Raw genomic sequence first — 25,891 nt, 5'->3', positions numbered from 1 at the left:
AGGTCTTTTCTAATCCTCTAGTTCCTCACAAGACTTCGATCCCTTAATCTTAAGGGGTGCAGGAGTTCGAAGGTCTGACTTCTATTGCTGTTTTGAGCTTATAAGGGTCGTTGTCCCTGCCTAGCCAGGGATCGAAAGTCTCTCCCTAACTGATCTAAGGGAGACATAGGAAGGCCAAGCTCTGCTGGTTGTAGAACCATTGCTCTTTGATATCCTGGAAGAGAAGGCAAGTGCATGCGAGATATTAGCCCACAACAATGGTAAATCAAACAACAGATAAGTGTTCCTCTGCAAAGTATACTGTCTAAGGAAATGAGGACTTTTCCCACCAACATGTTCCAGAAAACCAGGAGATTAGCAGGTCATTGAAACTTGGGTCAGGCCAGGTGTGGTGGTGCACGCTTGTAATTCCAGCGCTTGGGAGGCTGAGACAGGAGGATCACACAGGTTCGAAGTCAGCCTCAGCTACTTAGTAAGGCTCTCAGCAACTTAGTGAGACCCTGTTTCCAAATAAAATATAAAAAAGGTCTGGGAGTGTAGCCTGGAGGTAGAAAGCCTCTGGGTTCCACCTCCAGTACCACCAAAAAAAAAAAAAAAAAAAAAAAAGAAACTTGGGTCAGAATCCGACATATTGTTGACTCTATATGGCAGATTACATCCTCGAGTCCAGCTGAGGTCAACAGAACAGAAGCTAGGTGATCATACCAGTGGAAGACTGATCGTGTCCACCGATGTTGCAAATTTGGGAAGTTAGCTGGATGGTCTATGGTCTTAGTCCAACGTCCTTGTACCCAAGGGTATCCTAATGTGCGTCTTCCTATCCAGCCTGAGGTAGCCATGGCCAAAGGTTGGCACCACACAGCCATTGGGTGCCATTTGGTGCTGGCCACCTTGTTTCTGTCTTCTACCTCCAATTGGTGGCAAACCAATCTGTGTCTTTTAATACAATCATATAATTACAGCTGTCTATAGGAGTCCATTCCAGCTTATGGGTGGAATTACTCCAAAAATCAAGGCAGTGGTTTCTTTGCTCCCAACAGCCTTTTGACTAAGTGGATGTCATCTCATATCTGAGAATATCCTCTCAGGTACCCTTGATTATTATCTTTTATTTTAGATGTCCTTTGAGTTTGGGATGGATAACATTTGGTAAAATGCCACATATGGACATTTGTTTCATTTAGAGAAAAGCTATTTTTCTGTCCCTTTTCATACAAGGTTTAATAGGCTACTGTGAAACATTAGCCCTTGTAGCAAGCCTTAAGATGGTACTTTCATCTTGTTGTTTGCTATTAAGTTTTTGAAGTTTTAGCCAATCACTTCCTTATAGTGGGGATACCCACCAGGGCAGTCCTGATGAGCTGGATATGGTAATAGCCCACAAATCCAGCAAACATCTCTATTAATATTTTTGGCATACTGTTGTACCTAGTCAAGAAAAGTCTTAGTTTCTCCCTGGTAGAACAATATAAAAATTAAGAGGCAAATAAGTTGATGGCTATCAACCTGAGTAGGCATAGTATGGTTATAACAATAAGCACAGGGAAGCAATAAAAACAGACTTATCCTGATTCAGTCCTTTTCATTTTCTTGAATAATATTCTTAGATCTTTTATAGGTTCCCAGGAATAGTGATCTCAGGCCTTGTCAGTGGCTTGAGGCTGGTCCTTGGTTTCACCAGAGTTTTGAATCTGTAAATTCTCAAGAGGGATAAGTTTAATCCTAGACACATGAATCCAGAACTGTGTCCCTGTAGTTTAACAGCTGTAGGGATACCAAGAAGAACCTGGAAAGGACCGTTCCACTTTGGTAAGAGTTGATCTGAAGGTGAATCCTTTTTCCCAGGTCTTAAGTAAAACATAATCACCTGGTTGAATCTTTGATATATAGGTCAGATTATCAGGAGTTGGAAAGACTTTATTGGCATATTCTAATAGGGCTTTTTATACTTGGCCCAAATTGATTGCATATTTAATCATTTCCTGTGCTTTAGTATCAGTGGCAGGATCTGAAGTTAGAAAAGGCCTTCCATAAAGGATCTCATAAGGGCTCAATTGAAGAGAAGTTTTAGGAGCAATTCTGATTCTAAATAAAGCAATAGGCAATAAGCATAACCAGGACTCTGAGGTTTCCTGGCATAGCTTTGCAAAGTGGTACTGATGTGTGAGTTAGTCCTTTCAACTTTTCCTGAGGTGCCAGGAGGCATGAAGATAGTAAGTTATGCCCAAAGCTTGTGAGATCTCCTGTGTTATCTTTGAGACAAAGGAGGGTCCATTGTCACTTTGAGGTGACCTTGGAAGTCCAAACCTAGGAATAATTTCCTTTAGTATGGCTTTAACAACCTCTAGGGCCTTTTCAGTTCGAGTAGGATAAGATTCTATCCATCCTGAAAAGGTGTCAGCAAAAAACCAAGAGATATTTATATCCTTGACACAGGGGCATCTGGGTAAAATCTAGTTGCCAGTCTTCCCCAGGGAATGTGCCCCGTCGTTGTGAGTAAAGGTGGTGACTTGGCTCCCCCACCTGGATTGCTGCGGAGGCAAAGGGGACAGCCCTTGTGACCTCTTGTCTCAAGGCCCTTTCTCCAAAGGCTCGGGTGACCAAAGTGGTTAGTGCCTTTTTTTCCAGATGACATGAGTCATGGATTCCCTTAATAATTTTCCACCGGTCAGCCTGGGGTGACAGAACTTTATGATCTCTATCTCTAGTCCACCAACCATTTTCTGCTAGTGCAGATCCTCGCTGGGTTGCCCATTCCTTTTCAGCTTCCATATATGACGGGCTTGTATCTAAGTTTGGGGTGAGAGGAATAAGAACCATTCCTGGAATATTTTGTAACGCCGCATGTTTAGCACTTCGATCTGTTAGTGCATTCCCCTGGGCTGTGGAGGAATTTTCCCTCTGGTGTGCTCTGCAGTGTATTACAGCTGTCTGCGTAGGTAACCACACTGCTTCCAAGAGAGAGAGAATCTCCGGACCATGTTTAATGGGGGAATTTTTATCTGTTAAGAGCCCCCTTTCTTTCCATAAAGCATCATGAGCATGGAGGATCAGGAAAGCATATTTCAAATCTATATATATGTTGAGACACTTATCTTTTCCTAATTGCAAAGCTCAGGTAAGAGCAATTATTTCAGCCTTTTGTGCTGAGGTGTGTGGAGGAAGTGGCTTTGCCTCTCTTGCCTCCTGAAGGCTGACTGCTGCACAGCCTGTCTTTGAATTCCTTTACTCATGTAGCTGCTCCGTCTGTAAACCATTCCACATCAGGATTAGTTAGGGGCAGATCCTTAAGATCAGGCCTCCTAGAGCAAACTTCTTCTATGGTGTCTATACAGGAATGAAGCAAGTCATCTCCTCCTGGATGGGAAGTAAAGTTGCTGTATTTAAAGTTTGGCGAACCTTAAGAGTAATCTCTAGAGACTCTAGTAGGAGGGCCTCATATTTAGATAGCTGCCCTCCGGTTAGCCATTGGTGTCCTTAATTTCAAGAACATGCTGAACCTGGTGGGGGGTTTGGACCCCCCACCAGGGGGGGGCACGCTAGTGAGTGTCCTAAAGTTAATTTAGCGGCTCACCAGGAGTGCTATAGCAGCTATAGTTCTCAGACATCCCGGCCATCCACATGACACTGTATCAAGTTGCTGAACTCCAGCATTTTTCTTTTGGGAATACACAAGCGGTAGGCTTATTAGAAACCTCCACCCTGTTAATAATTCATCTTCATCACATATGTAAATAAACATACCACAAACACTCTACAACTTGCATTAACCCTCTTGATTTTTCTAACCTGGTCCTTTCTTTCCCATTTGGGATAATCTTAGGATAAAACTTACAAACATTCAAACATTTCACCATTTTACAACTTGCTTTCTCAGTCTCACAAAATTTCCTTTCTCTGTATTTACCAACATATAGACTCTCTACCTCTGTCTTTCTGTCCACTCCAAGGGCTCATAATGAGGCCCTTGTGTGGCCTCACAGAGTGGCTTAGCTATAAGCCCAAAACTGGGAATCCAGATTTCACAGAATCCAGCCATCCCTTAGCCGGGCGTGGTGGTGCACGCTTGTAATCCCCGCGCTTGGGAGGCTGAGACAGGAGGATCGCACGGGTTTGAAGCCAGCCTCAGCTACTTAGTGAGGCTTTCAGCAACTTAGTGAGACCCTGTTTCCAAATAAAATATAAAAAAAGTCTGGGAGTATAGCCCGGAGGTAGAAAGCCTCTGGGTTCCATCCCCAGTACCACCAAAAAAAAAAAAAAAAAAAAAAAAAAGGAATCCAGCCATCCCCAAAAAGGCTCTGAGCTGCTTTTTGGTTTGGAGTGGCCCTATTTTTAAAACTGCTTCTTTTCTCTCAGGGTTGAGAGTTTATTCCCCTGGAGTCAGGATATGGCTCAAATATTTTACTCTTTACTGGGAGATTTGAGCCTTTTGTGGAGGCACTCAACTTTCTGCAGTTTACGGATAATTAAGAACTCTTACAGTATTACCCTCGGAGTCCTGTTTAGAGACTGCAGGTAAGGAAGTCATCTACATATTGAAGCAGAGCCCCATTTTTTTACTTTTTATTTTTATTTTTATTTTTAAAATTTATTTTTATTGGTGCATTGTAATCATATATCACATTGGAATACAAGATTTGAGAGGATATACAAGCACACATCATCCAATTACCCTCATCCAGCCCCCATCCCATTCCCTCTCCCTCCCTCAATCCCATGCTTGTTTGGTGATTAACTTTGACACATTTGTTTATGTACCTCCTGTGTTTTAAAGAGGCTCCATCCTCCCCTATTCCATACCCTCTGATTGTGTTAGGGTCCGAGAATTGCCCCCCCCCCTTACCCAAATAACGAAGGACACACCAAGGATGTAAATACAAGCAGGGTTTATTGTGCTGCAGCTCTTTACTGGCTAGCCAGTGGTCAAACTCTGTCCCAAGCCTAGCGGCCGTCAGGGAAACTGGTGACTACCAGGGATTGCCCTGGTCAAGCCTCAGCCCCTCAGGCAGAAAGGTGGGTGTGGTCGGGTTTCGACCAAGAGCTCCCTTCAGGGTCTGAATTTATAGCCCCAGAAGGAAGAAGGGAGTGGTTACCCACGTCAGAGCCCGCCAAAATTAGACTAACTAATAATTTCAAAACACGCATCCACACACTTGAATCACAGCGAATGATTTTGAAAGATAGCCTGCCCGCACCACTGCCCGCCAAGTACTGCTTATCTCCCTTTTGCAATGGTATGTGCTCTTCCCTCCAAGGACTTCCTCTGGCTAGGTCTGTGAGAGGCAGATGTTTAAAGCGATTACAAGCTTAGAACAAAATACTTATACAGAAGCCAACAAATGCCGGACATATGCGTAAGCAGTTTTACAGAAGCCAGAACTTGAGCAGGCAGTTATTAAAGAAAAACAGGAACTTACAGGTTAACTATATTCTAAATCCTAAATTCTAAGTTCAAATGTCATCCTCTAAAGCCACTCTTAACATTACTTAACTTCATTCTAGCTTACTTCTATATCTTAACTCTATATCCTACTCTTACTTCTATAAGGGGGTATTCCTAACTTATTTCTATACTAGATAGGGGATAGTTTTCACAGCATTCCTACAGTGGCGATGCCCGGCCACTCCGTCCAGGTGCTGAGGGCTGTGCAGGGGCCTGACCCCCTCCTGGCCTCCTGCACAGGTCAACATGTTGAGAAGCCCTGCCAGACGCCCCACACCTGGGGGAAGTGTGGCAAGTGTGAGCGAGGGACCTTCACGGAGTTCCCCAACGGCCTGCATGCCTGCCTCCTCTGCTCCACCTGCCGAGACGGTGAGTCTGCCCAGACCAGGCCTGAGCCTGCCACCCTGACCAGCTGTGGCCAGGCTAGGAAGTTTCCAGAAGAAGGTATGAACGTCCAACCTAGCTGGGTGCAGAGGTCTGAGGCTGCGGCAGGAGGATCACAAGTTCCAGGGCAGCCCGGGCCACTGAGTGAGACCCTGTCTCAAAACAAACAAAAAAAAAAGAGTAAGCTGGGTGCAGTAGTTCATGCTAGTAATTCCAGTATTTGGGAGGCTGAGATGGGAGGGTTGCAGGTTCATGGCCAGCCTCAGCTACTTAGTGAAGCTCTCTGCAACTTAGTGAGACCCTGTTTCAAAATAAAGAATAAACATTTAAAAAAAGATAGAGCTGGGGCTGTAACTCAGAGGTAGACTGCCCCTGGGTTCAATTCCCTAGTACTGAAAAAAAAAAATTCTGCCTGCATTTTAGCAGTGGGCCCTTCACTGTTTAGCAGGAGACTGTGAAAGCCAAGGCGGCTCCCTGGGGTGAGCAAGGAGGAGACAGAGAGCTTGGAGCTCACGGGCCAGGACCGCCCTGGGTGGAGGCCGGCGGCTGAGGCTGTGCCAGGGTGCTGGACATGCGCACTCCTGAGCCAGCCCCGTCCTGGGGCTGCCCTCGGCCCTGCCGAGCATATGCCCAGCGAGGCCGTTCCATGGGCGGCCCTGGGGAGGCCTTGCCCGCCATGTGGCGGCTTGAGCTCCCCCGGGGCACTGTCGGGTGTGAGGTGACACATGGTCCCCATGCATGTATGAGGGGGCTCCCCCTGACTGAGCCCCGCCCCTGTCTGCAGACCAGGAAGAGGTGCAGGAGTGCTCCCCCACCAGGGACCGGAGGTGCCAGTGCAGAGCCGACCAGTTCTACCAGGATCCGGAGAACTTGGAATCCTTCAACCATGCCGCAGGTCAGTGACACCCAGCCAGGGGCCTGGGCGTGGGTCACGGGGCTGTGACCTGGGCCTGCACGGGGTCCTACATCCTACTGAACCTGAGGACCTGGGACTTCACAGCCCAGAGGGCCGTGTGGGCGGGCCCTGCTCTGCCCTTATCTGCCTCCGTCTTCATAGACAGAAGAAGCTGTCCACTGGGGTCAGTAGTGAGGCTCCAGCTAGAGCCTTAGACCGGCTGAACAATGACTCCGTCCCCTCCTGCAGAAACCACCAACGAGCCTCCTTTCCAGACGGCGTGCCTGCTCTGGACACGTCCCCTAAACGCCGTCCTACCGTGCGTGGCCTCTCGTCACCGGATCTCACACGCACATGGAGACTTGAGGTCCATGCAGGTTGTAGCCTGTGTGTGCCTCCTCCTCTTTAGAGCTCAGCTGTCCCACATGCACACATGCACACACACACACACGCAGTACACAGATACACATGGACATTTACAAACACATGCACGCACATTTAATACACGCATCTGTTACTGGAGTTTGGAGAATGCCGTAGAGTGAACTGTGCCAGTCACAGAAGGCAGGAGGAGCCGGCCTTGGCCACTCAGGGACGTCACAGAAGTGGAGCCATGTAGCACCATCCTTCTGTGACTGGCGAAACACCTACACGTATTAAACAGCACTCCTCCAAATGGGTAAGATAGGCCGGGCGTGGTGCACACGCTTGTAATCCAGTGCTTGGGAGGCTGAGACAAGAGGATCATAGGTTCACGCCAGCCTCAGCAACTTCATGAGACTGTTTCAAAATAAAGCATAAAAAGACAGGATTGGGGTTAGAGCTCAGAGGCAGAATGCTCCTGGGTTCAATCTGGAGTACCACCAAGAAAAAATAGATTAAAATGGAAAACTAATGTTCTATATATTTTACCACAAGTTTTAAAAGGTAAACAAATGGTCGCTTCAGGAAACGGTGTCTCTCTTCCCTGTTGGATGACCGAGGCCAGGGAAGCCAGGTGTGCTGTGCTGTGGCCTCGGCCCCTGTGCCGGGGTCTGTGTCCAGGGAAGGATGTGCAGGACCTGAGGGTCCCAGGACACCCGGTGCTGTGTTCCCAGGGTGCACTGGGGTGTGTGGGCACCTGGGAAATGGCTGGCTTTGCCTCTCCCCGGGCTGGGGTGCCACCAGCTTCTCCCAGGGGGCCGCTGTGCCTTGGTCACAGGATGGGCGCGGGCAGGTGGCAAACCATCTCCACAAGCAGCCACGTGGCCCAGGAGGCCTCTGGGCCTCTGCGCTCTGCGCCCACAGCACCCTGGGAGGGGCCAGTCCTACCTGTCTTGCTGTGCCCAGCCAGCGCCTCGCCTCCCTCCCACCCGGGCGTGGTCTGCTTGCGGGGCCTCTTCCTGGGCCAGGACGTGTGTGTGGGGCCAGGGAGGAGGGAAGTGGGTCTGTTTGTTTATTCTTTATCCTGGGGCTGCTGGCACCAAACACCAGTGCCTGTCTTACTACGCCTGCTCTCTTCCTCTCTGGCTCCGGCTGGCACTTAAGGTACTCCCACCTGGTGCCTGACTCATTTTTAACACCTTTAAGATGAAGACAGTGTTTAAAATGTGCCGGAGCCAGCCGGCAAAAGTACGGGTTCCGAAGAGAGGAGTGAGGATGAAATAATATAACTCTTAAGAAGTAAATTCCAAATATGATTTATTTTAAGCATGAAGGATCACCAGTCAACTCCCGGATCGATATCTCTACTGGCTGATACTGGGGTTTCTTCTCTTGTGGTATTTATAGTTTTTAGCTTTAGGTTACCCCGAGGGAAAAATTCCAAAGTCCCCGGCAAACAATACCCTGTTGTCACAAACAATACAAATGTAGCCTTAGCTCAGACAGAACAATAGCATCATTAGCATTAGTAACCTTGAAGCTTCCAAGGCCCCAAACCTTGTTGACTCTGGGCGGAAGACAGTCAGAAGTATGCTTTTAGTAAAGATAAGGGGAAGACCTTAATGGCTCCCCAGAAAAATGGAGTCAGCATTATTCAGGGCTAAAACTCCATTAAAGCACACTCTCTAAAAGTACTCTAGTTTATTAGTCACACCATGTTTATTCAAAACATCTTAACACATCTATACTATTAATTCAGACTAAAACCTAAGTATTTAGTTAAAAACATATCATAACAGTGCCGGGAGAGGCCTGGCAGGCACCTGACGCCTGGACGGGGGCACTTCCTGGCCGGCCTCCTCACAGTGTGCTGGTCTCCTGAGCCCCAACATGAACCCTCACTGAGCTCACACACAGCCTTCCGGCCTCCATCCCTCCCCTCCCTCCAGCCTGTTAAGCGTGCTCCTGGAAACTGTTACGGATTTGGAGTATGGTTTGAGGAAACTGTTTCCCTGGAACCCCTGCGAGGGTCCCGGACACACTTTCCCCCAAACCATAACAAAAGCCAAAATGATCAAAAACAGAAAATTACCGCGGGTTCTTGTCCTAAGCTAAGAATAAATATGCATAGCTTGGACAGTTGCTGAAGATTTAAAGGAGTTTATTAGAAAGACAGAAATACAGAAAATAGAAATACAGCCCCATGCCAAAATGGCATGGCGGGGTGACTCGAATGAGTACACCAAAGGGCTTACACGTGGACTTGGCCTTTTTATACCCATGACCTCCATCTTGTTTGCGTGACTCTGACATAGTGAACGTCCCTGTAAGGTACCTCCCCTTAACCCTGTAAGGTACCTCCCCCAACCAGGTGTGGCAAGGCAAGGCGGCTCCTTTCCTGAAGGGCAAGGTCAAACCCTGCCCTATCCTCCCTAGACCTTGTAGATCTCTTTAGAAAGCAGAAGTCCTAGCTCTCCTCTATTGACTTGGTAATTATTTTGAGCTAGGTTGATTTACATTGGAATAGCTGCCTGTCTTAGGCAGAGGTCAAGTCCTTGCACAGATCTGCCCCTCACCCATGTCTGCTGCCATTTTGATACAACTATTTTTGAAATATCAATCATCTTTTGAAATATATTAATAATCAGAGCTTTCCCAAATCTTCCTAGGCTGTTCCCAATACTGGTACAGAAACTACCTCCAAAGTCTTTCCACATGGTCATGGTGAAGGAATTATAAAAGTTGTCAGAATCAAAATGGATTCACTGTGCCGGCCCTACCTAAAGGCCAGGGAGGGGCCGTGTAGCCCGGGTGTGGGCCGCCTCCTCCCAGGGAGCTCAGGGGAGCCAAAACTTGGGGGCTGGATGACTGGTCCCCAACCCGCACTCCCTCCAACTCCTCCTGGACCCTTGACCTGCCCCCGTGCCCCCCCACCCTGCTCCTTCTGCCTCTCCTCCTCCTGCTGTCCTACGATGTCTTCTCATTTCTTTGCTGTTCTTTTATGTTGGTTTTCTACTGGGATGGAGGCCAGAACATTCCTTCAGTGTACTAGGCACACCCTCTACCGCTGAGCTCCCAGCCTGCCCTTTTATTCATTTAATTTGAGATAGGGCCTCGCTGCGTCTCCCACGCTGGCCTCCACTGGCCTCTCTCCTTCCTTACCTTCTGCGAAGCTGGGATTGCAGACATGAGCCCTGTGCTCGTCTACAGCACAGCTTTGACCCCACGAACACGGCCTGGCACGGTGCTGAAAATGCTCCCTGTGGATGGCTCCTGCTGTCTAAGCGCAGGCGTGGACTCCTGTCCTCCGGCTGACGAGAACCTCACGCCCAGGAGAACTCCCTGCAGAACGCTGACATTCTCATGTCCACGGGAACCCTCCTGGAGCGCTCCCTGAGCCGCCCCTCGTGGGGCACCAGATCCTCAGCCACTTCCGGCACCCTCTGCGTCTGAGGACAGTTCTGTGGCACTCCAGCCATCACCACCTCCAGATCAGCCCTGCCATGAGGTCGTCTCCCCTTGACCTCCACCCACCTCTGTCCTCTGCCTGGGAGAGGAGCCCCAGCCCCAGCCCCACCTCCTGCCTCTGACCAGGGCTGGAACCATCGCTCCCAGTCCACTAAGGACCTCTAGGCCTGTTGTCAGATCAGCACTCTCGTGGGCCAACCCCACACCTGGGGCCCAAGCCAGAGTCCCCGCTGGGCCTGTCTATAAGTAAGACAATGTCTGTCTCTCATAGCCACTTGCTACCATGAAAGAGGTAAATTGAGCCTTAGACCCTGTTAAACAATGACTCCACCCCGTCCCTCAGAAACCACCAGTGAGCCCCCTTCCCCACGGCTGCCCACGTGGACACGCCCCCAGTGCAGTCCTGCCATGAGCAGCCTCACGAGTGTCAGTGGGGGCAGAGCCTCCTGCTGCTGCTCGGGTGAGGCAGGCCCCTGGCCTCCTCAGCCTCTGCGCCTGGGGGCCGCGACGGTGCTGGCGTGTGCGCCGTGGTGAGCACGGCACGTCTGTTCTGCCCCTTTCTAGGTCACAAAGGCTGGTTTTATCTCCTTTCGGGCATCATTGCTTTCATCTTAGTCACCTGCTCCTGCTAAAGAGGTAAATTGAGTGTAGACCCCGAGCAAAGCAGATGGAGCCCGGTGTGGTGGTGCATGCCTGCAATCCAATACTTGGGAGGCTGAGACGGGAGGAGGCCAGGGCCAAAGCCAGCCTCAGCTGCTTAGCAGACCCTGTTTCCAAATAAAAACCAAAAGGGTAGCATGCCCCGGGTTCAATCCCTCATGAGGTGAAGGAAGGAAAGAAGGGAGGGAGGCAGGGAGGGAGGGATGGCCGTCTCCTCAGTAGCTCAGAAACGGGTGAGTGTTCATGGGGTCCTCGCTCCCCACCACAGGGCAGCTCCTGTGTCTGGCCCCGAGCTTCCTGACACACAGGCTACCTCACAGTCCTCGAGGCCAGAAGCTCGGCTCAGCGGGGCCCTGGTGGACTGGCAGCGACCTGGCAGCTCTGGATTTTGGCTTCTTCCTGGGTCCTGATCCCATTGGAAAGTTCATGAAGTCTAGGTAGAGATGGGCTCTCAGAGATCCTTGGAGACCTCAGGGGTAGGTCAGTCCTGTGTTCAAGCCAGTGTGCCAGACAGTCCCCGAGGGCTGTGAGCTCCTTGTGCCAGAGGCCCAGGTGTTCAACACACACACACACACACAAACACACACACACACCACAGTATTTATACTGAAGATTACCATTCACCAAAAGTTGCGTGGTTTAGCAATATGTGTTTTATAATAAAACATTTTTGTACATAATTCTCTCTCTCTCTCTCTCTCTCTCTCTCTCTCTCTCTCTCTCTTTGGGGGATTGAACCAAGATTATTCTTTCTTCCAGCTATACCCCCAGCCCTATTTTTTATTCTTTATAAGTAGCTGAGGCTGGCCAAGAACCTACGATCCTCCTGCCCCAGCCTCCTAAGTCCTGGGATTACAGGCCTGCCCCACCTCGCCCGGCTTCATTCTGTTTCTCAAACAGCATTTCTTCTCATTTCAGAAGCTTACCCACACCTGGCGGGGGTCCCTGGGCCGTGACCCCGCAGAGGAAGGCTATGGTGGGGGGGTGGGAAAAGCCTGAGTGGAAGCCGCGGCCCCTCCCACCGTGACCTTCCCAGAGGCTCCACCTTGGAAAGACAGCACAGTGCACCTGGGCTCAGCTCAGCCTGTGGGCCCCGCCCGGCCCCGTCCCTCCCTCTCCTCACCCAGTCTAGCAGGGCCCTGGACAGAGTCCATCCAGGGACAGCATCTTCAAGGTCTGGGTTCATCCCTAGAGCAGCACCCAAGCAGGCTTCGGGCCAGGAGCACAGAGCCCCCTCCCCACTCCCAGCAGCCCACTGGCTCACACCTCCCACGGGTGGCTCAGGGCTGTGCCAGCCCGGCCCAGCAGCCCCGTCCCCTCCTGCCGACCAGGGGCCTTTGCTTTCATCTGGGCTTCCCAGAGTTCTCCACTCCACTCGGCCGGGTGAGGATGGCGTCCTATAGCCCGAGCGGGTCTTGGATGACTCCTTGACTTTACCCTGCGTGAGCTGTGCAGACTGACCCACTTGTGTTTTCCCACAGGTCAGAATGAATCGAACAGGATAAAGTCAGGAGCTACACCGTGTCACCGGCTTTATGTCGCCAAGTACTCCACGTTGTGTTTCATAGTGTGACAGTGGTGTGTGTGTGTGTGTGTGTGTGTGTGTGTGTGTGTGTGTGTACGTGCGCGCGCGCGATTTGCCGGGACTGAACCCAGGGGCATTCAACCTCTGAGCTGCACCCCCAGCCCTATGTACCTCTCTATTTATTTTCTGGTACTGGGGACTGAACCAAGGGTCATTCTGCCTTCAAGCTAATCCCCAGCCCTTTCTTACTTTTTATTTTGAAACGGGGCCCTTAAGGTGCTAAGAGCTTTGCTGTGTTGTTGAGGCGGGCTATGAACATGTGATCCTACTGTGTCAGCCTTCCAAGTACTGGGATTACATGAGTGTGCTGGCGGTTGAACCCAGGGGCACTCTACCTCTTAGCTACACCCCCAGCCTTATTTTATTCTTTATTTTGCAACAGGGTCTCTCAGTTGTGAAGGGACTCACTACCTAGCTGAGGCTGTCCACGAACCTGGATCCTCCTGTCTCGGCCTCCCAAGTACTGGGATTACAAATGTGCGCCAACACATCTGGTTATTTTCTATTTTGAAACAGGGTTTCAATAAATTGCTGAGGCTGGCCTTAAACCTGTGATCATCATGTCTCAACTTCCCAAATCCTCGGATTGTAGGCATGTGCTAACATGCGTCCTGAAAATTTTGTGTGCTTACCATGCATGTGTGTTTTCAGCATTCTGTATTTATTGACTAATTCATATTAAAATGTGGCAACATGGCCTGGCCTGCTCAGTGCCTGACCTGAGCCCCAGCTGCAGCGGGAGAGAAACTCAATTTCACATCAATGCCGACTGAAGAGACAGGCTATTTACCAACAGGTCATGGATGGTGTCCTCTTTATTTTGGGGTCCTCTGGAGGTGGGCAATGGGTATTTCCAAAATTTAACTTTTTACAGGGCTGTTTAAAAGAGTGTCCCATCTTTGATAAGGGCACAGTAGACGGGCACTCTTTTGGAGCCCAACTAGACAATAATGGGGTTCCTTGAAACCTCAATAAGAGACCAAGTCCTGGTTCTGCTCCCTAGGTGATAAGTGGAATTCTTCTTCTTCTTCTTCTTCTTCTTCTTCTTCTTCTTCTTCTTCTTCTTCTTCTTCTTCTTCTTCTTCTTCTTCTTCTTCGTTACACCCCCAACCCTATTTTATATTTTATTTGGAAACAGGGTCTCGCTAAGTTGCTGAGAGCCTCACTAAGTTGCTGAGGCTGGCTTTGAACCTGCGTGATCTTCTTGTCTCAGCCTCCCAAGCGCAGGGATTACAAACGTGCGCCACCACGCCTGGCAATAAGTAGAATTGTTATTTTTTTTTTCAAAGCCTGTGAAATTTTATTTATACAAAAGAATAAAAACATCTATTTTAAAAGGATTGATTTTAACTTACACTTTTTAGCTTTCCTGTCCCTTGAACATGAAACTGCTTCCAACTCTGAAATATTTAAGATAGGTAATATTAAATAAGCACTCTTTACTTTCCTCCCTCAAGAAAACAAAGAGTGGAGTTTCCCACTTTACTTCTGGTGACTGTACTATTTTCAATTAGAATATTGGCAACTGTATGGAATCGGTTATTAGCTATGTCAACAGGAAGGTATGAGCTACAAAGGCATTACAAAACGTCTCAAAAGAAAATAAGATGGTGAGAACAACAACAGAAAAATAATAAAAACAAAAAGTAAGAGAATGCCAGATATTTACAGCCTACATTAGAAATGTGACCGGTGTTCTACTGTCAGCATAAAACAAGAGAACATTTCTCCCCTGGGCATCACAGGTGTAGCTGGTGCCAGCCAGGGTGCGGGAAGACAGTCTACGGGAGAAACACACAGTTAAGAGCTTGCCAGGATCAGAGCCACTTCTGGTCTCCCTGCAGCTCCGTTACTAAAGACAGACACAAAACAAAGGGTCCAGTGTTTTACAGGAATGACTTGTTTGCCACCACATTTAGAATAAACTACTCAGCCACAGGCACGGGCCTGGGAGAGCAGGGGTGGATGTCCGCGCACTCAGGTGAGAGGTGTTTATGAGGTTGGAGAAGGGAAGCAGGGCTCTATAGCCTGGAAGCTTCTGCACTAGTCAGTCTTCTGATAGTCATCTCGTGATTTTTTGTTCAACTTCAGATCAATCCTGTGCCGATTTTTATTCTTTCGCTTGTTACGACTGCTGTGGTGACTCCCTGAGGAGGTAGAAGCAGCGGCCTTCGGAGGTTTCACTCCTTGCACAGGTCCACGGAGATCCTCGGGGTCCTCCTGGCTGGGCGCATTTTCCCGATTGTGGAAGTCTGCAGGAGTATCTTTGGGTCCCGCTTCCTGGCTCCGTCTTTTCAATGAGCTGGTCCTGAATCCTGCCCGATGCACTCACTGCAGCTGCTAGGTAACCGAGGATTTGCAGAAGAGCCCTCAGCTTCCTTAAACTTCCGGTTCCTTCCATAGTTTTAATGCTATTGGAGTTTCTTTTTTTGGGGGGGGGCACTGGTCAGATACCAATCCCAGCCACGAGTAATGTTGCCATACATCTGAGTGTCTTCCAGGTAGCTTCCTTCAAAAGCATAGCTCTATCTTTCCAAGCTCGCCAGTGCATCGCCACGTTGGGCTGAGGCAGCGGGGGTGCAGCTGGGGGCGGTCCCTGTGCCGCCGCTGCCCACCAGCGGGCGATAAGTGGAATTAAGAATACAAATTTCTCCAGAGCACCATGTTGGGCATCAAAGAATGTCATGAGTCAACACAACAACTTCTGTGGGTTTTGGTTTCCCTGAACATGAGCCAGTCAAATAAAGGCGGAGGTTTAATTCCGGTAAAGGAAAGATATGCGTTCAGGAGAAATGTGAGCCATCTCCAGAGCATGAGAGTGCCTGTGAGAGAGAGGCCACGAGCTGCCCAGAGGGGCCACGAGCTGCCTCCAGAGCCCCTCAGCTTTATGCTTTTTTTTTTTTTTTCCAATAGGGCCTACTAGAGAGGAGGTGGCCAGGGATACAGGGGATAGTGGGCCCCTTTTTTGAAGCTTAGGGTAACAAAAGGTGGAAAGTCCCTTTCTTTCTTTCTTTCTTTCTTTCTTTCTTTCTTTCTTTCTTTCTTTCTTTCTTTCTTTCTTTCTTTTTTTTGCGGTACTGGAGATAGAACCCGGGGGCATTCTACCCCCAAGCTACTCACTATAAGGATTACCTAAGGGTCTTTAGTCTTAGGTGGTGGGAGCCTGGAGGAATGGCCCTGAGACTCATCACTGGGAACCTGCATCTGGAGACCCCAGGTCCCTCCAGACCTGGGGGCACTCTGACTTTTAGTGGTTTCCCTTGCACTGCGGGCACTGCCTTGGAGGGCCTTTCTGGCCTCCTGGTTGAAGGCATTCACAGCAGAGATTTCCTGGCTCTCCACACTTAAAACAGAACTCGAACCTGGCATGGCGGCGCACACTTGTCATCCCCGCGCTTGGGAGGCTGAGACAGGAGGATCGCACAGGTTCGAAGCCAGCCTCAGCTACTGAGTGAGGCTCTCAGAAACTTAGTGAGACCCTGTTTCCAAATAAAGTATAAAATAGGTCTGGGAGTGTAGCCCAGGGGTAGAAAGCCCCTGGGTTTTACCCCCAGTACCACAACAAACAAACAAACAAACAAACAAACAAACAGAAAAACAGAAAAACAGACTTGACCCCAGGCTTTTGTGGATTAGAGCTCATACTCATTGCAGCCGGAATTTTTTCATGATGTTTGTCCTCCCCCACTTTCCAAGTCCCTGTGTGGACTGAGTTAAGAATTTGTCTCTGAGAATGGCCTCGCTTCTATCGGGTAAAGAATTGAGCAACTTGAATGCCTGCGCCTTTTGTTCAGGGTTGGTGGTATACTACCAAGGTTCCTCTTAATTTCTTTAAGCTCAGTCAGTACGAATGGCTCATGGACACTGCTGTCAGGGGAAACATTCCTTTTAGCCCTCTTGGTAGCTCTGCTGGGGCTACCTGGACTTTGGGTTTTGCCTTTACTGCTGCTGCTACAATTGCCCCAGGCTTGCAATTTTTGAATAAGTCTGGGTGGCTCTTGAGGTAGTAAAAAAACCTGAATAAATGGCCTCTCATTGTACTTGTCCTCCCCCCCAACAACTCTAACTGCAAGATAGTATTAAAATTTAAGCTTCCCTGTGGCGGCCAGGCTTCTCCATACCCCAGCGAGTACTGTGGCCAGGCTTGAGTGCAGAAAAAAAAGAAAAAAAAAAAGAGAGAGAGCTTTCTTCCTTAGAGTTTTGGGGTCAAAGTTTTCCCAGCTTTGGAGAATGCAGGCAAGTGGAGATTGGCTTCCACTTTGGATTTCTGGGATCCCATCTAAAGAGAGAGAGGGTGTGGTTGGAGAGTGCACAGAAGGCCGCCCTCCTTTCTTGCCTGTGAAACTGAGTGGCCCAGGCGGGGTCACCCAGCTGGGAGCCTGTGTGTGTGGACGTGGTGAGAATGGCCTCACTGCCCACCGGGAGGGTCTCTATGGGCTTGAGGCTTTGACACTCTTGCTCCTGCCCCGCTTCACCCCTCCCTGCCTGAAGCTTGTCCTTTCTCTATCTGGATGAGGCTCTCTATAGCCTTATTTGTACCTTAGAGAAAGCACTGCAGTTCTCAAAACACTCTAATTAATATGGCTCCCCGAGAATGTGCCTTTAGTGGAGATAAAAACTCCAAGGCTGACAAGAGGTCTGAGGGCTTTCCGGTGTGTACAGGATCAGTGTCTGATTACTAAATTGAGTTGCTAGTGGCAAGGGCTGCAAGGCGTGGCTTCTTACCTAGCAGGCCTCACCCTGTCTTGCAGCTGCTGTTTGGCAAGAGGTGAAAGCTGGTGTCTCCTCTGTTTGGGGATTTTCTGGAGGTAGGCTGTGGGCATTTTTTTTATTTAACTTTTTTTTTTTTTTTTTTTTTTGGTACTGTGGTTCCTGGAAGCCCTTCTACCTCCGCACTACATTCCCAGACCTATTTTTTACATTTTTATTTGGAAACAGGGTCTCCTAAGCCAGCGCGCGCGGCTGGCTTCGAACCTGCGCGATCCTCCTGTCTCTGCCTCCCAAGCGTGGGGATGACAAGCGTGCGCCACCACGCCCGGCTTTATTTAACTTTTTACAAGGCTTTTTAAAGGAGTATCCCATCTTTGATGGGGCAGAATGGATGGACATTCATTTGGACCTTACAAGACAATAGTGGGTTTCCCCAGAACCCCAATATAGACTTTGGACACAGGTCTAGCCTCACTTACGAGAACACAGGGCGATATGAGCCTGTTACCTAGAAAGGCGTGAGGTTCCCAAGTCGCTGATTGGTTGCCTATGAGTTCACATAGTAAGCTTGAGGAGGGTCTGGAATCCCTTCTTGTCTGCCCTACACTATTTAAAGGGGAGTTTCCCCTGGAGAGTCTGCCATATCTAAGTGGTGGCAGCAGGGGTCCTACTGAGGAGATAGAAAGGAAATAGGCAGATAGGGAAAAGGCCTCAGTAGCAAAAAGTTAATTTCCTGAGTTTCCTGAGGGGCGACAAATATCTGAAATTCCAAAGGCTCAGAGATAAGAAGGACCAGAGCTTCACAAAACCATCAGTTTACTAATCAACAAACCCAGGAGCCCAACCCAAGAGCAAGTCTCTCACTTCTGAAAGGAGATTCTTCAAGGACTTGCAAATACCCTATGCAAATCCTGAGAGCTGCTTTCCAGCATTCCCAAAGTCACCCTAACCAAAAGAAGACTCGCAAACGGTCAGGCCTTTGCCCAGGCGATTGGCAAATTGGGGCTTTCCCTCTCCGGCCCCCCTCCCCTTTTGGGGAGCTGTTCTCTCTCTCGCAGGTCGTGTTGGCCCTGAGAGAAGGCAGAGTGCAACTGAGGGCACGTGGCTCGGGCGACTCTTGAGTAGTGACCTGAAGGTCTCTGCTGGACATCAAAGCTGGCCAGGCCCCTAGGGGTGACCTGCACCTCTTTTCTGGCAGATCGTGTGGACTCTGGGAGAAAGTAGTTTGCAACTGACGGGCACTTGGCTCGGGCAACACTCGGGTAGTGACCTGAAGACAGCTACTGGACCCTGGGGTGTTTGGCCACTTTTCTCTATTCCCTTCTGTCAGATTGCATGGACTCTGGAAGAAAGCAGCCTGCACCTGAAAGCAGTTCAGCTTGGGCTACTCTCAAGTATTATCCTGAAGGCAGCTGCTGGACCCAGAATTCCAGCCCTTTGGGGGTGTTCAGCCACCCTCCCCCCATTCTCTGCTGCTTCCAATAAACCTTTTACTCCCCTTCCTGTGGTCTGTGGGTGTCATTCTTCACTCACCGTAGACAAGAACCCGGTAAGGAAACGTCGAGTTCTTTCTTTTTTTTTTTTTTTTTTTTTTTGTGGTGGTACTGGGGTTCCTGGAAGCCCTTCTACTTCCGGGCTACACTCCCAGACCTATTTTTTTTTATACTTTTTAATTTGGAAACAGGGTCTCATAAGCCAGCGCGCGCGGCTGGCTTCGAACCTGCGCGATCCTCCTGTCTCTGCCTCCCAAGCGCGGGGATTACAAGCGTGCGCCACCACGCCCGGCGAGTTCTTTCTTAGGGAACTCCGTTTCATCTCGAGGAAATGCCGGGTTTCCTCTCAAGAAACCCCCGTTTCACTACGATCACAGAGAGCCCGTTGGCACTGGTGATCCAGTCATCCATCAGGATTCAATCACGTTTTGAGGAGGGCTACTGACCTTTAAGATGCTGTGGCAGTGTTAGGCCACTGTCGGCTGGAACCACTGTTGGGCTCCAATGTGGGTGCCAAAAGCTGTTATGGTGCCCTACGTTGCTGGGCACCGAAAACTGTTACAGTGCCCCATGTTGTTGAGTGCCAAAAACTGTTACGGTGGCGCAGCAAAATTGTACTGGTGTGAGACGTAGTTGCGGGTTCTTGTTCTTAGCTATTTTAGAAAAGAATAGCTAGAACTCTTTTGCTGTACACTTAAACAATTTTATTATTACCAAGGCAGAAAGAAGGGACAGAATAAAAGCATTACATTGTCGGGCTCCAGCCCAACAGCGGCGGGGCATAGAGAGATGGTGAGTACCGATGGCCCGGTACTCACCGGTGATATGTCAAGCAAAGTCTTGTTTATTCCTCTCCAAGCAACATACATATAGCACAAAACCACGAGGGGAATTCCCATGGGAAATAGCCTAGCCTATCCGGGATAAAGATCACTAGCACGTAGTTTACAGACATTCCCAGGCCAGTACATGAGCCATTCATGTGTGCGGAAGCTCCTTTAAAGGTAAAAAGGGAAAAACTTCTCAGTCTCCCCACCCATAATGAATGGGGAAACCACACCTTCGTAGCTTCCTCCAGGCGCCATCTTAGCCCCTTTTCTGCTGAATCATTTTACTGCGGAAGTTCTTAAACTTAAAGTTTTGCCCTAGGCTGCAGGCCGCTCAGGCCAAGGGAGGCTGCATCTCTTTAGGCGCTGTATGCACACACCCCAACACTACATCAGAGGGACGTAGTAGAGTAACTTGAAAATAACTGACTCAAGTTTTGGATACATAACAGTTTTTATAAAGGTACATTCATTATCCTTCCTCTTGCTCAACCAATTATCTTCTGACCTCAATGTGAAGTCCGCCCAGTAACTCTGTGCAGGCCTCTTCTTTTATGATTATGGGGATTATGATTATGGAGATTTTTTGCTCAGCCAATAGCCTTCTTCCTGCCTTGATGCAGGTGTAGGCGCAGGTCTTAAAGTCAGGGATCACGTGGTATATGCCCTCCCTTAACAGGGGCCTGTACCTTCCTCCTGCATTCTTGGGGAATTTTAACCTACCTACTAGAAGTTATTTATTATGCAAACCTGTCTTTAATATATGAAGGCCCTGGGTCCCAACTCTTCCGCGTACTTGCTAATCACCTTTGGCGAGGGGACTCTGCATTATAACAGCTGTCTGAGTGCCTGGCAGCAACCAGGCCCTGAATACCTTGTACATTTTGAAACTAATTTCCTATATATTAATACCAAAGTCATTTTCCAACACAATAATACCAGTCATTTTCCAATACTGGCACATAGCCCATATATTATATAATATATATGTAAGTTATTATATATAAAATTATTGTATATATAATTTTTTTGCAGTAGTGGGCATGGAAGCCAAGGGCATTCTACCTCTGAGCTACATCCCCAGCCCTATTTTTTTTTTTGTAGTACTGGGGTTCCTGGAAGTCCTTCTACCTCTGGGCTACACTCCCAGACCTATTTTATATTTTTATTTGGAAACAGAGTCTCTTAAGCCAGCGAGGCTGGCTCTGAACCAGCGTGATCCTCCTGTGTCCGCCTCCCAAGCACGGGGATGACAAGCGTGCACCACCACGCCCGGCGGTAGGACGTCCTCATTCTAAAGACAGGTTTACATAATAATTGATACCTAGTTAAGAGGATGACAGGAGGGAATTGGCCTTCGTGAAAGGAGAAACCTGGGCATAAACTAAGAGCTTGGCGGGAAATTAAGGGGATGGACTTTACCTATGTCATAGAATTATGTAGGAGAACAAGATGGAGGATGTCGTATCTATAAAAGGCTGTTTTATATTTTGTATTTCAGTGACTTCATTCCGGGTCACCCCCTCATACTATCCCTGGATAGTATGGGGCTGTAACTGTATTCTTTATTTCTATATTTGTAATAATCTCTCTTTGTAATAAATTAATTTAAATCTTCAGCAAGAGTCCGGGCTATTGCATATTTATCCTTAGCTCAGGACAAGAACCTGTGGTTTTATGAGAATTGTTTCCAGGAGCCTAACAAGGGTCCTCGGGGATACTTCTCCCAAATGGTAACACTAACCCCAAACTGTAACAGGAACCAGAAAGTTTAAAGATATCTCCAATGTGAGCTGATTACTTCTTGGCTTATATGTCTTGTTAATTGTCCTATGTAAGAATAAAAGCTATGATGAGACTTCGAGTTTTGCTACTAACCTGAGCAAGCTGTAGCCCTCCGCTGATCTCAAAGACATCTTGCCTATGTGGGCATGGTGGCACACGCTTGTCATCCCAGCCCTTGGGAGGCTGGAACAAGGATTGTGGTTCAAGGACAGCCTCAGCTACTTAGTGAGGTCCTTTGAAACTCAGTGAGAATCTGTTTAAAAAATAAAGAATAAAAACTAGGGCTGAGAGTTTTGCTTAGAGATAGAACCTTACTGGGTTCCATCCCCAGTACCAAAAAAAAAAAAAAAAAGATATCATGCCTGCTGACTCTTCCTCAGTGATCCCATTCACCTGCAGCCCACATGCGGAAATAGAGTCTTAGTTGCCGAGAGCTTTGTTAAGTTGTTAAGGCTGGCCTCAAGCCTGCAATCCTCCTGTCTCAGCCTCCCAAGTACCAGGATGACAGGCATGTGCCACAATGCCAGGCCTTGTTGCCACTTTTTAACAGAGAATTAGTCAATAAATGCAATGTATTGAGAACACATGCACGGCAAGCATATAAAACTCTTGCACGGTGGCACATGGTTACAATCCCAGTACTTGTCAGGCTGAGACAGGATGATTACCTGCTTAAGGCCAGCCTCAGCAATTTAGTGAAATCCTGTTTCAACATAAAAAATAAAGAGCCAGATGTGGTGTCACACACTTCCAATCCAGTCCTTGGGAGGCTGACATAGTAGGATCACAGGTTCACGGCCAGCCTCAGCAACTATTGAGGCCCTCTGCAATTTAGTGAGACTCTTTAATAAGAAAGAAAAAAAAAATAGAGCTGGAGGTATAATCCAGAAGTAGAATGCCCCTGGGCTCACCCATCTGACTACCTTACCTGTTGTAACTTATTCAGGCGAGAATAACTGTCCATAACCAATTATTAGTCCATCAAGCCACACTTTATTACAGGTTTGAACCTGGACCCAAGCGCATGTGTCTCCACATAAGTGGCAAGGGCCAAGATCACCCTTTGGGTGAGATTTTTATCTCACCCAAAATGTTTTGCAATGACTTGCAAAATGTTGTACAACATTGATGATGCTTTTTGAATTTACAGCTTCCATCCAATAAGGTAACTTGGACAGACAGTTTTTAAGATAATAGGCTAGGGGTAGGGGGTGTCTTATCTACTATTGTGTTGCAAAGTCAGTCTTATTACATCAGCCTTGACTTTAACATTTACCACTCTATACATTAACAGCTACACAAAGCACACAGATGTTCCCGAAGATAACAGGTCACAAGAGATAAGATCACTTGAGAGAGAGTCTCTTATCTAAGATATGCCACAGGTCTGGCAGATGCTCTCAGATAGGGTGGATGCCCTTAGCTCTTCCAGGAATTCTTCTGTAAGCCTTTTACTGCTTAGATGCCTGGGCCTGTGACTTATAATTATTACACACAATATTATTGATCAACATTATTAGTTTAAGCAATTTCTTAGCAACTACACCTCACTGCACTCTCATAGCACACTTTGTTATAAAGCTTTAACCTAAAATTTTAAACACAACACACCAATCTGACATACTCACCCATCTGACTCACTCACCACCAACATGCATGCATGTTATCCCAAAGCGGGGAGGGGGGGCTTACATCACCCCTGTTCAGCTTGAAGAAGCCCGATGAGTCATCGTCCTTATTCCTTTGCTAAGGGATACAATGCATGTAGGGAAAATGGGAAAAATATATGGGGATTGAGCTCATGTTACTGTTAATAAGAATGGTAAAAGTAAAAATGTATTTTCTGTATTTTCCTTTGGCCTGACAAGTGTCAGGAAGTTACTAGACAGAGGGGGGAATGTACCAGTATTGGGAATGGCTGAGGAAGATTTGAGCAAGCTCTGATAATTAATAAATAAAAATGGCAGACCTGGGGAAAGACTTGGTTTCGGTTTTGGTGAGGAAGCAAACAGCTATTAAAACTTAAACTGACTTAGCTAAAAGTAATTAGCAAGTTGATAGGAGAGGGAAACTAGGACTTCCTCTTTCTAAAGGCAGGTTTACATAATAATTGCTAGGATGGGAGGAGGGGGTCGACCTTCACGACACCTTGGTGGGAAAGTAAGGGAGGAGCTTTACGGGGACTTTTACTACATCAGAATTACGCGAACAAGATGGAGGGTGTCGTGTATAAAAAGGCTGTTCCATGTTTTGTATTTTGGTGAATTTGTTCGAAACCCTCCCCCACTCCACTCCTGAATGGCCTGGGGCTGTGACCGTCTTCTGTATTTCTATCTTTTTAATAAACTCCTTTAAATCTTCAGCAAGAGTCCAGGTTATTGCATATCTATCTTTAGCTCAGGACAAGAACCCACGGTTTTTGTGTTTTTTGTGTGTTTTGAGGGAAATTGTGTCCAGGAGCCTAACAGGGGTCCCCAGGGACAGTTTTCAAAACCGTAACATCTTCCCTCAAACCTTAACAAATCCCAAGCACCATAAAATAAAATAACTGTTACGGGCGGCACAGCAAAGCTGAACCAGCATGAGATGTAGCTGCAGGTTCTTGTTTTTAGCTATTTGAAGAAAAGAATAGCCAAAAACTCTACTGCTGGAAACATAAGTAATTTTATAATTACAAAGGCAGAAAGAAGGGACAGAATTAAAGAACTGCATGAAAGGAATAAATGCACTGGAGTAACTTGAAGAGAAATCACTGAAGTTTTGGGATATTCAACAGTTTTTTTTTTTTTTTAGTGTGTCTGGGGATGGAACCCAGAGGCATTTGACATCCAAGCTACACCCCCTGCCCAAAATTTAATTCTTTATTTTGAAACCGGGTCTCACTGAGTTGCAGAGGGCCTCACTAAGTAGCTGAGGCTGTCCACATACCGCGATCCTCCAAGTCTCAGACTCCCGGATGCTGGGATTACAGGCGTGCGCCAACACCCCCGGTTTATAGAACAGTTTTTATAAAGAACTTTATCTCCCATCATTGCTTACCCAATCATCTTCCTGACCTGACATAGGGGAAGTGTTTTGACATGATGATTCCTTCCTGTAGGCCTGCCCTGCCTCTAGTACAGACCCAAGAGTTTTGTTATACCCCTAAATGTGTTAATTGATTATCGGAGTCAGCGATCTCATGGTATCTAACTTCTTTGAGGAAGATCAATACCATCCTTAGCTTGTCTGCTAGAAATTGTTTATTATGTAACACTTATCTTTAACATGCAAAGGCCCTGGGCTACCTCTATTGTTTTCTCTTGCTAATTACCCATGGTGCCTGGAACTGTACAGAGTTTCATTCTTTGCCTGAGTGCCTGCACAACATCCAAGATCTGACTACTTTCTATATTTTAAAATTAATGCCAAAGTATTTGAAGTAAATACATATTGAAATTAGTACCAAAGACGTTTCTGAAATTAGTACCAAAGATGTTTCCCAACTTCCGGGAAGATGGCGACTGAGAAAAGCGGGTCTTAAGAGCCCAACTAACAACCAATCTCCATTACCACAAAATCAGCGCCTTTCATAGCCAGAAAACACCATCACCAGAGAAACAAAAAAAATCACCAGGCTCCTGAGAGGAGGGGGTCTCAGAACGGAGCTCAGAGCCACAGAGGAGATACACCGGCCTCACGGCCGAGGACTCAGCAGCAGCGCCTTACTGCCGGCGGCAGCGGTAAATTCACTGGACGGCTACAGCGAGCCGAGGTGAGCCGCTGCAGAACAGCCAGGAAGGATTTTTTGGTGCAGGGAGCATCTAAAGCTTCCAGTGGCTGAGCTCAGCACATGCTGCAGGGACTCAGAGCAGAGCTCAAAACCAGAGAAGAAATACGCCAGCCTCACGGCCGAGGGAGTGACAGCGGCGCCATATTGCCACTGGTGGCAGCAGCAACGAATTCACCGAGTCTACTACAGCTCCATCTGCGTACTCAACAACAGTGAGTCAAATTGCGGGTTCCAGAGGAGAAATCCCAGTACTGCACTCCCAGGGCCTTGACCCAGTGGGGGAGTGGCGGTGGCAGAGATATCACACCATAGGAGAACACCCAACCTGGAACCCCCCATAGTCTAAAGCAGCCTCTATCGACTCCCTGGGTCTGAAACTCTGTGATACAACCCAGTAAAGGAGTAGTGGGGTCTGAGATACCACAGACTCGAGATCCAGAGCACCTTAAGTGAACTTGTAGTGACCCAAGGGAAGAACCCAGAGAAGGCACAAACTTCCGAAATCA

General features: G+C 48.0%; 1 pseudogene across 1 annotated transcript; it reads right to left on the bottom strand.

Annotated features, from left to right (window-relative positions):
* Positions 1-14,841: 14,841 nt before the first annotated feature.
* LOC308261688 (chromatin modification-related protein MEAF6-like) lies at positions 14,842-24,676 on the bottom strand (annotated as a pseudogene). The gene is made up of 3 exons: positions 24,653-24,676; positions 23,306-23,359; positions 14,842-15,323 (listed from the first exon to the last, which is right to left on the bottom strand). The product of its transcript is annotated as a chromatin modification-related protein MEAF6-like (transcript).
* Between the last annotated feature and the right edge of the window lie 1,215 nt (positions 24,677-25,891).

This window comes from Muscardinus avellanarius, assembly GCF_963383645.1.
Source record: "Muscardinus avellanarius genome assembly, chromosome: 1".
NCBI lineage: Eukaryota > Metazoa > Chordata > Mammalia > Rodentia > Gliridae > Muscardinus > Muscardinus avellanarius.
The sequence above is the reverse complement of the archived record's forward strand: the minus strand, read 5'-3'. Positions and strand labels throughout refer to the sequence as shown.